At 40.4% G+C, this 12,697-nt stretch overlaps 1 long non-coding RNA gene across 1 annotated transcript; it reads right to left on the bottom strand.

The window, feature by feature from the left end:
- Positions 1–4,756: 4,756 nt before the first annotated feature.
- Positions 4,757–6,634, bottom strand: LOC136844270 (uncharacterized). The gene is made up of 2 exons (XR_010854798.1): positions 5,677–6,634; positions 4,757–5,104 (listed from the first exon to the last, which is right to left on the bottom strand). It is a non-coding gene; the product is annotated as an uncharacterized lncRNA (long non-coding RNA).
- Between the last annotated feature and the right edge of the window lie 6,063 nt (positions 6,635–12,697).

Genomic DNA, 12,697 nt, shown 5'->3' with positions numbered 1-12,697 from the left:
GTCATTCATGTAATGATGGCCACCTCCGGCGATTCCGAGGAAATCTTTGGTAAGGGGTCCTTGTTTTTTTTTTTTTTTTTGTGGGGCCCAGGGGTCCAATTCAGCTGAAGAAAGAATCTTCAAGGAGTCTTCTAGGGATTCTTTCGTGAAGATTTTGAGCCAATACGAAGACTATCATTTTTCAAACTAGAGCATAGTCATTCATGTAATGATGGCTACCCGGCGATTCCGGGAGGAAATCTTTGGTAAGGGGTCCTTTTTTTTTTTTTTTTTTGTGGGGCCTAGGGTCCAGTTCAGCTGAAGAAAGAATCTTCAAGGAGTCTTCAGATTCTTCGTGAAGATTTTGCGCCAATACGAAGACTATCATTTTCTCAAACTAGAGCATAGTCATTCATGTAATGATGGCAACCTCCGGCGATTCCGGAGGAAATCTTTTTGGGGGGTTTTTTTTTTGTGGGGCCCAGGGGTCCAGTTCAGCTGAAGAAAGAATCTTCAAGGAGTCTTCAGGGATTCTTCGTGAAGATTTTGGCGCCAATACGAAGACTATCATTTTTTCAAACCAGAGCATAGTCATTCATGTAATGATGGCCACCTCCGGCGATTCCGAGGAAATCTTGTAAGGGGTCCTTTTTTGTTTTTTTTTATGGGGCCCAGGGGTCCAATTAAGCTGAAGAAAGAATCTTCAAGGAGTCTTCAGGGATTCTTGGTGAAGATTTTGCGCCAATACTAAGACTATCATTTTCTCAAACTAGAGCATAGTCATAAAGGCTACCAGCTATATAAATGGTAGAAATTAAGGGGTCCTTGAAATTGAAAAATGACACCTGTTATACTGCTGAAGAAAGAGTCTTCAAGGAGTCTTCAGGAATCTTGGGTGAGATTTTGGAGCCAATACGAAGACTATCATTTTCTAAAACTAGAGCATAGTCATTCATGTAATGATGGACACCTCCGGCGATTCCGGAGGAAATCTTTGGTAAGGGGTCCTTTTTTTTTTTTTTTTTTTTTTTTGTGGGGCCCAGGGGTCCAATTCAGCTGAAGAAAGAATCTTCAAAGAGTCTTCAGGGATTCTTCGGTGAAGATTTTGGAGCCAATACGAAGACTATCATTTTCTCAAACTAGAGCATAGTCATTCATGTAATGATGTACCTCCGTGATTCCGGAGGAAATATTTGGTAAGGGGTCCTTTTTTTTTTTTATTTGTGGGGCCCAGGGGTCCAGTTCAGCTGAAGAAAGAATCTTCAAGGAGTCTTCAGGGATTCTTCAGTGAAGATTTTGCACCAATACGAAGACTATCATTTTCTCAAACTAGAGCATAGTCATTCATGTAATGATGGCCACCTCCGGCGATTCCGGAGGAAATCTTTGTAAGGGTCCTTTTTTTTTTTTTTTTTTTTTTTTTTTTGTGGGGCCCAAGGGTAAAATTCAGCTGAAGAAAGAATCTTCAAGGAGTCTTCAGGGATTCTTCGGTGAAGATTTTGAGCCAATACGAAGACTATCATTTTCTCAAACTAGAGCATAGTCATTCATGTAATGATGGCCACCTCCGGCGATTCCGGAGGAAATCTTTGGTAAGGGGTCCTTTTTGTTTTTTTTTTTTGTGGGGCCCAGGGTCCAATTCAGCTGAAGAAAGAATCTTCAAGGAGTCTTCAGGGATTCTTCGGTGAAGATTTTGGAGCCAATACGAAGACTATCATTTTCTCAAACTAGAGCATAGTCATTCATGTAATGATGGCCACCTCCGGCGATTCCGAGGAAATCTTTGGTAAGGGGTCCTTTTTTTTTTTTTTTTTTGTGGGGCCCAGGGTCCAGTTCAGCTGAAGAAAGAATCTTCAAGGAGTCTTCAGGGATTCTCGGTGAAGATTTTGGAGCCAATACGAAGACTATCATTTTCTCAAACTAGAGCATAGTCATTCATGTAATGATGGCCACCTCCGGCGATTCGGAGGAAATCTTTGTAAGGGGTCCTTTTTTTTTTTTTTTTTTTTGGGCCCAGGGTCCAGTTCAGCTGAAGAAAGAATCTTCAAGGAGTCTTCAGGGATTCTTCGGTGAAGATTTTGCGCCAATACGAAGACTATCATTTTCTCAAACTAGAGCATAGTCATTCATGTAATGATGGCCACCTCCGGCGATTCCGGAGGAAATCTTTTGTAAGGGGTCCTTTTTTTTTTTTTTTTTTTGTGGGGCCCAGGGGTCCAATTCAGCTGAAGAAAGAATCTTCAAGGAGTCTTCAGGGATTCTTGGTGAAGATTTTGGAGCCAATACGAAGACTATCATTTTCTCAAACTAGAGCATAGTCATTCATGTAATGATGGCCACCTCCGGCGATTCCGGAGGAAATCTTGGTAAGGGGTCCTTTTTTTTTTTTTTTTTTTGTGGGGCCCAGGGTCCAGTTCAGCTGAAGAAAGAATCTTCCAGGAGTATTCAGGGATTCTTCAGTGAAGATTTTGGCGCCAATACGAAGACTATCATTTTCTCAAACTAGAGCATAGTCATTCATGTAATGATGGCCACCTCCTGCGATTCCGAAGGAAATCTTTGGTAGGGGGTCCTTTTTTTTTTTTTTTTTGTGGGGCCCAGTGGTCCAGTTCAGATGAAGAAAGAATCTTCAAGGAGTCTTCTGGGATTCTTCAGTGAAGAAGCCAAAGAATTTTCTCAAACTAGAGCATAGTCATTCATGTAATGATCTCAGCGATTCGAGGATGGGGCCCAGGGGTCCTTCAGCTGAAGAAAGAATTTTGGAGTCTTCAGGATTCTTCGGTGAAGACGAAGACTATCATTTTCTCAAACTAGAGCATAGTCATTCATGTAATGATGGCCACCTCCGGCGATTCCGGAGGAAATCTTTGGTAAGGGGTCCTTTTTTTTTTTTTTTTTTTGGGGCTCAGGGGTCCAGTTCAGCTGAAGAAAGAATCTTCAAGGAGTCTTCAGGATTCTTCGGTGAAGATTTTGGAGCCAATACGAAGACTATCATTTTCTCAAACTAGAGCATAGTCATTCATGTAATGATGGCCACCTCCGGCGATTCCGGAGGAAATCTTTGGTAAGGGGTCCTTTTTTTTTTTTTTTTGTGGATCCCAGGGGTCCAGTTCAGCTGAAGAAAGAATCTTCAAGGAGTCTTCAGGGATTCTTCGGTGAAGATTTTGGCGCCAATACGAAGACTATCATTTTCTCAAACTAGAGCATAGTCATTCATGTAATGATGGCCACCTCCGGTGATTCCGGAGGAAATCTTTGGTGGGGGTCTTTTTTTTTTTCGTGGATCCCAGGGGTCCAGTTCAGCTGAAGAAAGAATCTTCAAGGAGTCTTCAGGGATTCTTCAGTGAAGATTTTGGCGCCAATACGAAGACTATCATTTTCTCAAACTAGAGCATAGTCATTCATGTAATGATGGCCACCTCCGGTGATTCCGGAGGAAATCTTTGGTAAGGGGTCCTTTTTTGTTTTTTTTTTGTGGGGCCTAGGGGTCCAATTCAGCTGAAGAAAGAATCTTCAAGGAGTCTTCAGGGATTCTTCAGTGAAGATATTGCGCCAATACGAAGACTATCATTTTCTCAAACTAGAGCATAGTCATTCATGTAATGATGGCCACCTCCGGCGATTCCGGAGGAAATCTTTGGTAAGGGGTCCTTTTTTTTTTTTTTTTTGGGGCCCAGGGGTCCAATTCAGCTGAAGAAAGAATCTTCAAGGAGTCTTCAGGGATTCTTCGGTGAAGATTTTGGAGTCAATACGAAGACTATCATTTTCTCAAACTAGAGCTTAGTCATTCATGTAATGATCTCCACCTCCGGCGATTCCGGAGGAAATCTTGGTAAAGGGGTCCTTTTTTTTTTTTTTTTGTGGGGCCCAGGGGTCCAATTCAGCTGAAGAAAGAATCTTCAAGGAGTCTTCAGGGATTCTTCGGTGAAGATTTTGGAGCCAATACGAAGACTATCATTTTCTCAAACTAGAGCATAGTCATTCATGTAATGATGGCCACCTCCGGCGATTCCGGAGGAAATCTTTGGTAGGGGGTCTTTTTTTTTTCGTGGGGCCCAGGGGTCCAGTTCAGCTGAAGAAAGAATCTTCAAGGAGTCTTCAGGGATTCTTCGGTGAAGATTTTGGCGCCAATACGAAGACTATCATTTTCTCAAACTAGAGCATAGTCATTCATGTAATGATGGCCACCTCCGGCGATTCCGGAGGAAATCTTTGGTAAGGGTTCCTTTTTTTTTTTTTTTTTTTTGTGGGGCCCAGGGGTTCAGTTCAGCTGAAGAAAGAATCTTGAAGGAGTCTTCAGGGATTCTTCGGTGAAGATTTTGGAGCCAATACTAAGACTATCATTTTCTCAAACTAGAGCATAGTCATAAAGGCTACCAGCTATATAAATGGAAGAAATTACCCTTGAAATCGAAAAATGACACCTGTTATACTGCTGAAGAAAGAGTCTTCAAGGAGTCTTCAGGGAATCTTGGGTGAGGATTTTGGAGCCAATACGAAGACTATCAATTTCTAAAACTAGAGCATAGTCATTCATGTAATGATGGACACCTCCGGCGATTCCGGAGGAAATCTTTTGTAAGGGGTCCTTTTTTTTTTTTTTTTGTGGGGCCCAGGGGTCCAATTCTGCTGAAGAAAGAATCTTCAAAGAGTCTTCAGGGATTCTTCGGTGAAGATTTTGGAGCCAATGAAGACTATCATTTTTCAAACTAGAGCATAGTCATCCATGTAATGATGGCCACCTCCGGCGATTCCGAGGAACTCTTGTAAGGGGTCCTTTTTGTTTTTTTTGTGGGGCCCAGGGGTCCAATTCAGCTGAAGAAAGAATCTTCAAGGAGTCTTCAGGGATTCTTCGGTGAAGATTTTGGAGCCAATACGAAGACTATCATTTTCTCAAACTAGAGCATAGTCATTCATGTAATGATGGCCACCTCCAGCGATTCCAGAGGAAATCTATGGTAAGGGTCCTTTTTGTTTTTTTTTTTTGTGGGGCCCAGGGTCCAGTTCAGCTGAAGAAAGAATCTTCAAGGAGTCTTCAGGGATTCTTCGGTGAAGATTTTGGAGCCAATACGAAGACTATCATTTTCTCAAACTAGAGCATAGTCATTCATGTAATGATGGCAACCTCCAGCGATTCGGAGGAAATCTTTGTAGGGGGTCTTTTTTTTTTTTTTGGGGCCCAGGGTCCAGTTCAGCTGAAGAAAGAATCTTCAAAAGGAGTCTTCAGGGATTCTTCGGTGAAGATTTTGAGCCAATACGAAGACTATCATTTTTCAAACTAGAGCATAGTCATTCATGTAATGATGGCTACCTCCAGCGATTCCGGAGGAAATCTTTGGTAAGGGTCCTTTTTTTTTTTTTTGGGGCCCAGGGGTCCAATTCAGCTGAAGAAAGAATCTTCAAGGAGTCTTCAGGGATTCTTTGGTGAAGATTTTGCCAATACGAAGACTATCATTTCTCAAACTAGAGCATAGTCATTCATGTAAATGGCAATGATGGCCACCTCCGGCAAATTCCGGAGGAAATCTTTGTAGGGGTCTTTTTTTTTTTTTTTTTTTGTGGGGCCCAGGGGTCCAATTCAGCTAAAGAAAAGAATCTTCAAAGAGTCTTCAGGATTCTTCGGTGAAGATTTTGCGCCAATACGAAGACTATCATTTTCTCAAACTAGAGCATAGTCATTCATGTAATGATGGCCACCTCCGGCGATTCCGGAGGAAATCTTTGGTAAGGGGTCCTTTTTTTTTTTTTTTTTTGTGGTGCCCAGGGGTCCAATTCAGCTGAAGAAAGAATCTTCAAGCAGTCTTCAGGGATTCTTCGGTGAAGATTTTGGAGCCAATACAAAGACTATCATTTTCTCAAACTAGAGCATAGTCATTCATGTAATGATGGCCACCTCCGGCGATTCCGGAGGAAATCTTTGGTAAGGGGTCCTTTTTTTTTTTTTTTTTGTGGGGCCCAGTGGTCCAGTTCAGCTGAAGAAAGAATCTTCAAGGAGTCTTCAGGGATTCTTCGGTGAAGATTTTGGCGCCAATACGAAGACTATAATTTTCTCAAACTAGAGCATAGTCATTCATGTAATGATGGCCACCTCCGGCGATTCCGGAGGAAATCTTTGGTAAGGGGTCCTTTTTTTTTTTTTGTGGGGCCCAGGGGTCCAATTCAGCTGAAGAAAGAATCTTCAAGGAGTCTTCAGGGATTCTTCGGTGAAGATTTTGGAGCCAATACGAAGACTATCTTTTTCTCAAACTAGAGCATATTCATTCATGTAATGATGGCCACCTCCGGCGATTCCGGAGGAAATCTTTGGTAAGGGGTCCTTTTTTTTTTTTTTTTTGTGGGGCTCAGGGGTCCAGTTCAGCTGAAGAAAGAATCTTCAAGGAGTCTTCAGAGATTCTTCGGTGAAGATTTTGGAGCCAATACGAAGACTATCATTTTCTCAAACTAGAGCATAGTCATTCATGTAATGATGGCCACCTCCGGCGATTCGGAGGAAATCTTTGTTAATGGGTCCTTTTTTTTTTGTGGGGCCCAGGGGTCCAGTTCAGCTGAAGAAAGAATCTTCAAGGAGCCTTCAGGGATTCTTCGGTGAAGATTTTGGAATCAATACAAAGACTATCATTTTCTCAAACTAGAGCATAGTCATTCATATAATGATGGACACTCAGCAAGCGATTCGGAGAAATCTTTGATAGGTCTTTTTTTTTTTTTCGTGGATCCCAGGATATAACACAGAATATGACTCGAGTTTGCACTGAGGTGCCAAGGACTCGAGATTGTGAAATGTTCATAAATTTCTTTCTCTTGTTATTAATTTTCACTGGATAAACTTCGGGTATGACAACCATATGAAAGACTGGAGCTACAAAAGACTTTCTAAAGCGACCAAGGATAAAACTGTGGAGAGAGAAAAGTCTTTACTCAGACTTTAGAGAGAGGAGAGCTATCTTTCTCCACAATCTAGAGTCGCACATGAACATAATACGATCTTTGTTCACAGGATGACTGTTTCTTTTAAACACTAAAACCTCTTTACACTTTCCAGTCTCTCAGCAAATCTTATTTTGCTCTGCCTTTTGTAAGGCTACTTGCATCGTTACCTCTCAGGGTCAATGAAGAATTAGCCTTTTATTTCTGGTGACAGAAATTCATTTCTTAATGTGGTTCAGGTCCTGAACTGGGGCTGTAGATCCTGTTGCTAGGTAACCAATTGATTCTTAGCCACGTAAAATTGCCTCTTCCTTCAGGCCAGCCCTAGAAAGCTGTTAATCAGCTCAGTGGTCAGTTAAATCTGTATGCTTAACTTAAGGTTGTTTTAAGTATGATTAGTGGATAAAGATTTGCCTGAAGGGAAAGGAAAACACTTGAAAACTCCTCTCTTTTCTTGGGAAGTTTTTCTGGTCGACCATAAGTATACCAATTTGAGGCAAAAGAAGGGACTATCTATAATTTACTTTTACAATTTTGACTCATTTCAACTAGGTCCAGTTCTCTCTCTGAAATTCTACTCATGAAAAACTTTTGTTAAGACGGTTGTGTTTCACAAGACCTTCTTAATGTTAATCCCTCCCAACGAGATGTTTCCAATGTTGCTCGTGGTTTCACTTGGCTCGTGTTGAGTTTTCGACTGACGAATTTTTCCGTGGAGGAAATTTTGTTTTCATTGTTATCTCCATCCATCTGCAGTGAAATGAAAACGATTCTTTAAGGAATGACATGTTAGTTCGGATTTCTCAACTTACCAAAATGGAATAGTCTTTTTAAATATCCTAATTTATTTCCTTGCACACATATCATATTAAACTACTTTAACATGGCACATTAATACATTTCGCTCCAATGTTATGATATGGATAAGCAGTTACCAGTTAAGGGTCTGGGACAAAATAACTTTTAGGAGAAAAAGGGAATTATAAAATGAGATTAATAAACTCAAGGATGATACAAAGAGTTTTCTTACATAATAAAACAGAACAGGACCTGGTCTGAAAGCTGGCAATAACAGGTGTAATTGATCAATTAAAATTCACAATTCAGGCAGAAGTATTATGACTCGTGATTCATTAAAACAGAAAAATAAATGAATAAATATAATCCACTGTAAATGATGTTGAGCAGAGTAGGAACAGCCAAGGGTAATGCAATGTATGAAATTTGTTGCTGTATATATATTTAGACGCCTATAAAGGAACTGAGGGAATGCCTCTCAGCCCCATGATTTATGCATTTCAGGGGACTAATGTATTATTTATACCTCTTGCACAACACTAATTTACTGAAGGTGATTAATAGAGAAATGATAAATATAATTTCCAGAGGAATGAAGGAGGTGAGTGCCTAAGAAACCCTTTCTGAATTATATACTTCATGCCTTCAAAAGATGAAGGGAGTGGCACAGGTATCATATTTAAGGCTCTAAAAAGGGTTCCCATGTTTGCCAAATAATTTAAAAGTCTGTTCTATGGATATGATGAGGTTGAAAAGTTGGAGGGCACCTGGGAATTTGTAGAATGTTGGAAGTTTATAACCAGCTCAGATTATTGAAAAAGCAAGTGGAATTTTACTATGGCCCAGCAAATAGAACTTCAATTTTACTGAGTTGGGAAACCAAACAATTTGACTAAAATTAATGGCTCCTTGGGTTGTGAGAATAAAACCTTGAGTGTTTCTGCTGTTGCCAAACGTTTTATCACTTGGTAGTGTTAAGGCCAGGGAGTGGAAACTAAGTGCAGATCTCAAAATGATATCAGGGTTGTGCTAGAATAGACACTGACAGTGTTCAAATCAGTATAAAGAATTGTGCTCATGGGCAAAGATAAAGCCCTGTCCTTATGTATCAGAGGATCCATATTTGGTAAAGAATGAGAGAATCTGATTGCAATATTTTTACTATGGAACAAGAAGGGCTGGCACTCAATTGCAAGGAAACTGTCAGGGGCCACTTTACCTCGAAACTGGCCAGGTGGGCCTGCGTAGGAATAATTCTAAATAAAAAAAGTCATTGCAGGCCTATTGACTGGGGAACAAAGATTTCTATCCTGAGTGTTATGGTTGGGCAATTGGATGCCATTTCAATTTCTTAAACTAAAAGTTTTGTGTTAACTCAAAAAATTCAGGTAGAGATGGGTAGCTATGAAGATTACATCATGGGGGTCTTGTGGAATTCTCCACGGACCAGGATAAGTATCATTTTAAACTGATTTACTCCGAACGATCTGTTGTTTCAAATACTGGTCATCTGATAAGGGGAACGAAACCATGGAGTATAGGTCCATGAAACTCCAGTCGATTTTTGCCTTGACTCAGATGCAGGTTATGCAAATAACGGTCCACATATATGATAACAAGAGGGCCCAGAAATAACACAATTTATAATATGTTCAGAGCAAGCCTTAATGCCAAGATAGGCTATGCACATCGATGAAAAGGTTTGAAGATAAAGTCCTCACAGCATTATGGCGAAAACAATATGCACACGTTTTCCTCGTCAAAAAACATCCTGTCTGCTTTAGTTGGTCAATCAAGAAGCCTCTTGTGCAATACCAGGAGTACTTGCCTACCAGTGCCACTTCTTATGGAAACAGTGGCCCCAATCTGATGAAAGGCCGTTGTTTATCTTTCAATGGTGCTCCTGGATCAGATTTCAGTCTCAGGGTACGTCTGTTAAGGCCAGGGAACAATCAGGGCCTCCAGAAGCTGCCAAGGCGATGCAGTTTGCCAGGGCGGCATGGGAAGAAAGGGCAAGTTTAAATTTTGAGTAAACGATCAATAGTGGCTCCTTCAGATTGTGCCTTTTTGCAGAAGAGCCCCTGATCTCCATTTATTCCAAGTCACTGGCCCTTCTATGGCTGCTCCTGACCCAGGTTACCGTACCCGGTTGTAGAAATACGGATTTTGTGTAGTTGTAAAGAATGTACAGAAAGTCATTGTAGGCAATTCTATTGTGCCTTGCGACCTCAAAGGTTCGAGCTGGAAAATTGAGTTTAGGAAGGTCACAGCACTACAGTGATTTTAAATTCATTATTTTTGTTTTTTTGCAAGTAAGATTTTGGCATCATCAGCTTTAAACGGGAACTCATTTCAGCCTGCAAAAATGGGTGGGTGGAAGTTCTGTTATTCCAACATCTTTACTTTCTTTGCTAGGCGCTGCCTTTCTGCTTTTCCGTCCTTCTGAAACTCTCTTAGACCCAGGTTCAATAACAAACTGCTAGGATTCTTTGGGGAGATTATATTTATATATATAAATAAGGGTATCAACTTCTTTATGTTCAATCAGAGAAGCTCTTTTTTTCCTTGGGTGGACTTTGTTTCTCTAATGCCCATTCTGGAATCCTCTCTTTTGTTTACTGGGCCCAGAAGTTAATCTCTCAAAAGGGCGAAGTAACTGACCTCTTTCGTTTTAGTTCTTTGGTACGTTTGAACCCAGTAGGCTGAGAATTTTTATGACCAAAATTTAGCAGACAAAATGATTTATAATTGCTAATTTGAATTACAAATCGTCATATTAGTGAAACATCTTGAAATGCACAAGTTATTGGAATATTCCCTGGGGTATCAAAAAAGGGCCCTTTACGCAAAAATTTAATAAGTGATAAATTGGCGGCTTTTCAATCGACTCAATCTAATTTTTCAGACTGAAGCAGAATGTAACCCCTGTCGAATAAGACAATTGAGCCAAGAATTTCCTGTGAGACTTTGTTAAAATTTAATATGTCAGTTTACCTTAAACGATGGGGGGAATATATTTACGTCTCGGAAAAGGTAGAAACGGATTTAATTAGCTGAGAAATAATGCTGTTCAATAATTATCGTTTTTGTTCTAATGTTTCTGGAATGATCCTAATAGGCCATCTTCGAATAACTCAAAAAAAAAAAAAAATTATATAAGGTGTAAAGACTTGTATGATTTTCCCAGAACAACAAGGAAATTCTTGGATCGTGTACATACAGTATCAGTAGCTTGGGGTTAGTTTCAGGATCCATCCAGGACTGAGAAATTGGAGTCTTAGACCGAAGGATCGGGTGAAAATATGCTTGATTAGTGTCCCAAATTCTGCAACTCAGTGAACATAGTTAAGGATTGACAATTTGTAGATATTTATGGAGTTTACAGGTTGTGCCAGCGCCGAGCCGAGCTAAGGGATTTTCAGTCAGTTTTTGGGGAAAAGAAACGGTTCTAAAACAACGTTATAATTATAATAAAATGGCCTGCCTTGTCAAGGTTATTTTAGACTCTTCATTTACACACTGTTCTCTACCTTCAAAGAATCTGGGACTCAGGAATTTCTCTTTTCTTAATAAAAATAACCCGTCTTAATTTCAAAAGTGAAATCATAGCAGAAGTGATGCCAATTCAGTATTGATAAAGTAAGAAAAAAGTATTCCAGCATTTCTGTGCTGATCTTCATCACTGGATGAAAGGTAAAGCCAATCTTGACGTTCAAATCCAAGATGAAAGTGACCTGATGACACATGCTGGAATGATATTGGCAAGATGTTCAGTATTGAATTAGTATATTCCTGCACCTATCAGATGAAGGTGATGGCAATGAGGGCTTCTCCTAAAACCTGCAAAAGGCATTTACTGTATCTTGTTCTTAACACACTGACTCTTATCCATTGAACCAGGACATTAAGTATGACCATTCTTTCATTAACTTTTTAAGTCGCAAACTCGCTGAATATTAACAGAATTCGTCGACTTTGATTATCTTGTGCTCATTGGACACCAGGTTCACATTTAAAAGACAGGTTTAGTACTAAGGGCACTGACATTGATATTCATGAGTTAAACAAATGCACAAATATGTTATGGCAATGCAAGTCTGTCTGGACGACGGAGATTTATAAGCTTATGGTATTTTTATGGGGCACCTGTTTTGTGCCCTCCGAAAACAGCCAAAAGGGACCAACCTGAAATCTGAGAAATTGGCGTAACACTGGCACGTGATGATTGCCGGGTGCTATTTGGTTCATAAGGAATGATTTACATAATTGTTGAAAACAACCTTTTGGGTGATCCAGCAAAGGAAAATCAGATATTTGTTAAAGGCCTACCAACAGCCTGGAAATGAGGTCTTGACAACGGAAGGCAAGTCCAACCGTAGAGGGGTCGGGTCCCTCTCAAAGTTACCTTAAGGGAGAATTTTCAAAACGTTTTGAGGCTGATGGTGCCTGGCTTAAAAGATGTATTATTGCCCTTAAAGAGGATCTTTGGAAATGGCACTGGATACCATCAAGTCTATCAGAGGCAGTTACTGGCAAAGCAATAAATATTTGAAAGTCATACTGTCATCTTAGTCACTTCCACTTGACCTAGCCATAGACATTTCTGGCAATGGAGGCTTTTCTCACAAATGGTGATCTTCTTTTACTGTTTAGTTTCGACGGCGGGAGTTTCTGATTTTATTTATAGGTCTCAGCTTTTGCTATCATGACCCAGGAATGGCTTGCCAACCCACGCCAGATGCACAGCTCATGCAGTTCAAATGCCCCCGCATTTTGAGGTCAGCAGTGCAACCTACTTCTGTCAAAGTCCGGGAGAGAAACAATTTTTTGCCAGGTCAGATAGCCATGGCATGATCTTTTTCAGTTCTATGCCAGAAAGGAATGACAAGAGCAAACTGCCTTGGCGAAATGGGGCACAAGTTCAGTATGGCGGTAAGCTGCTCTTATGATGCAGCAAGTCCTGGGGTATTTTGCCCAGTTAGAGATCCGGAGT

Source organism: Macrobrachium rosenbergii, chromosome 12, assembly GCF_040412425.1.
Source record: "Macrobrachium rosenbergii isolate ZJJX-2024 chromosome 12, ASM4041242v1, whole genome shotgun sequence".
Lineage (NCBI taxonomy): Eukaryota > Metazoa > Arthropoda > Malacostraca > Decapoda > Palaemonidae > Macrobrachium > Macrobrachium rosenbergii.
This window is presented reverse-complemented; position numbering and strand designations above follow the sequence as displayed.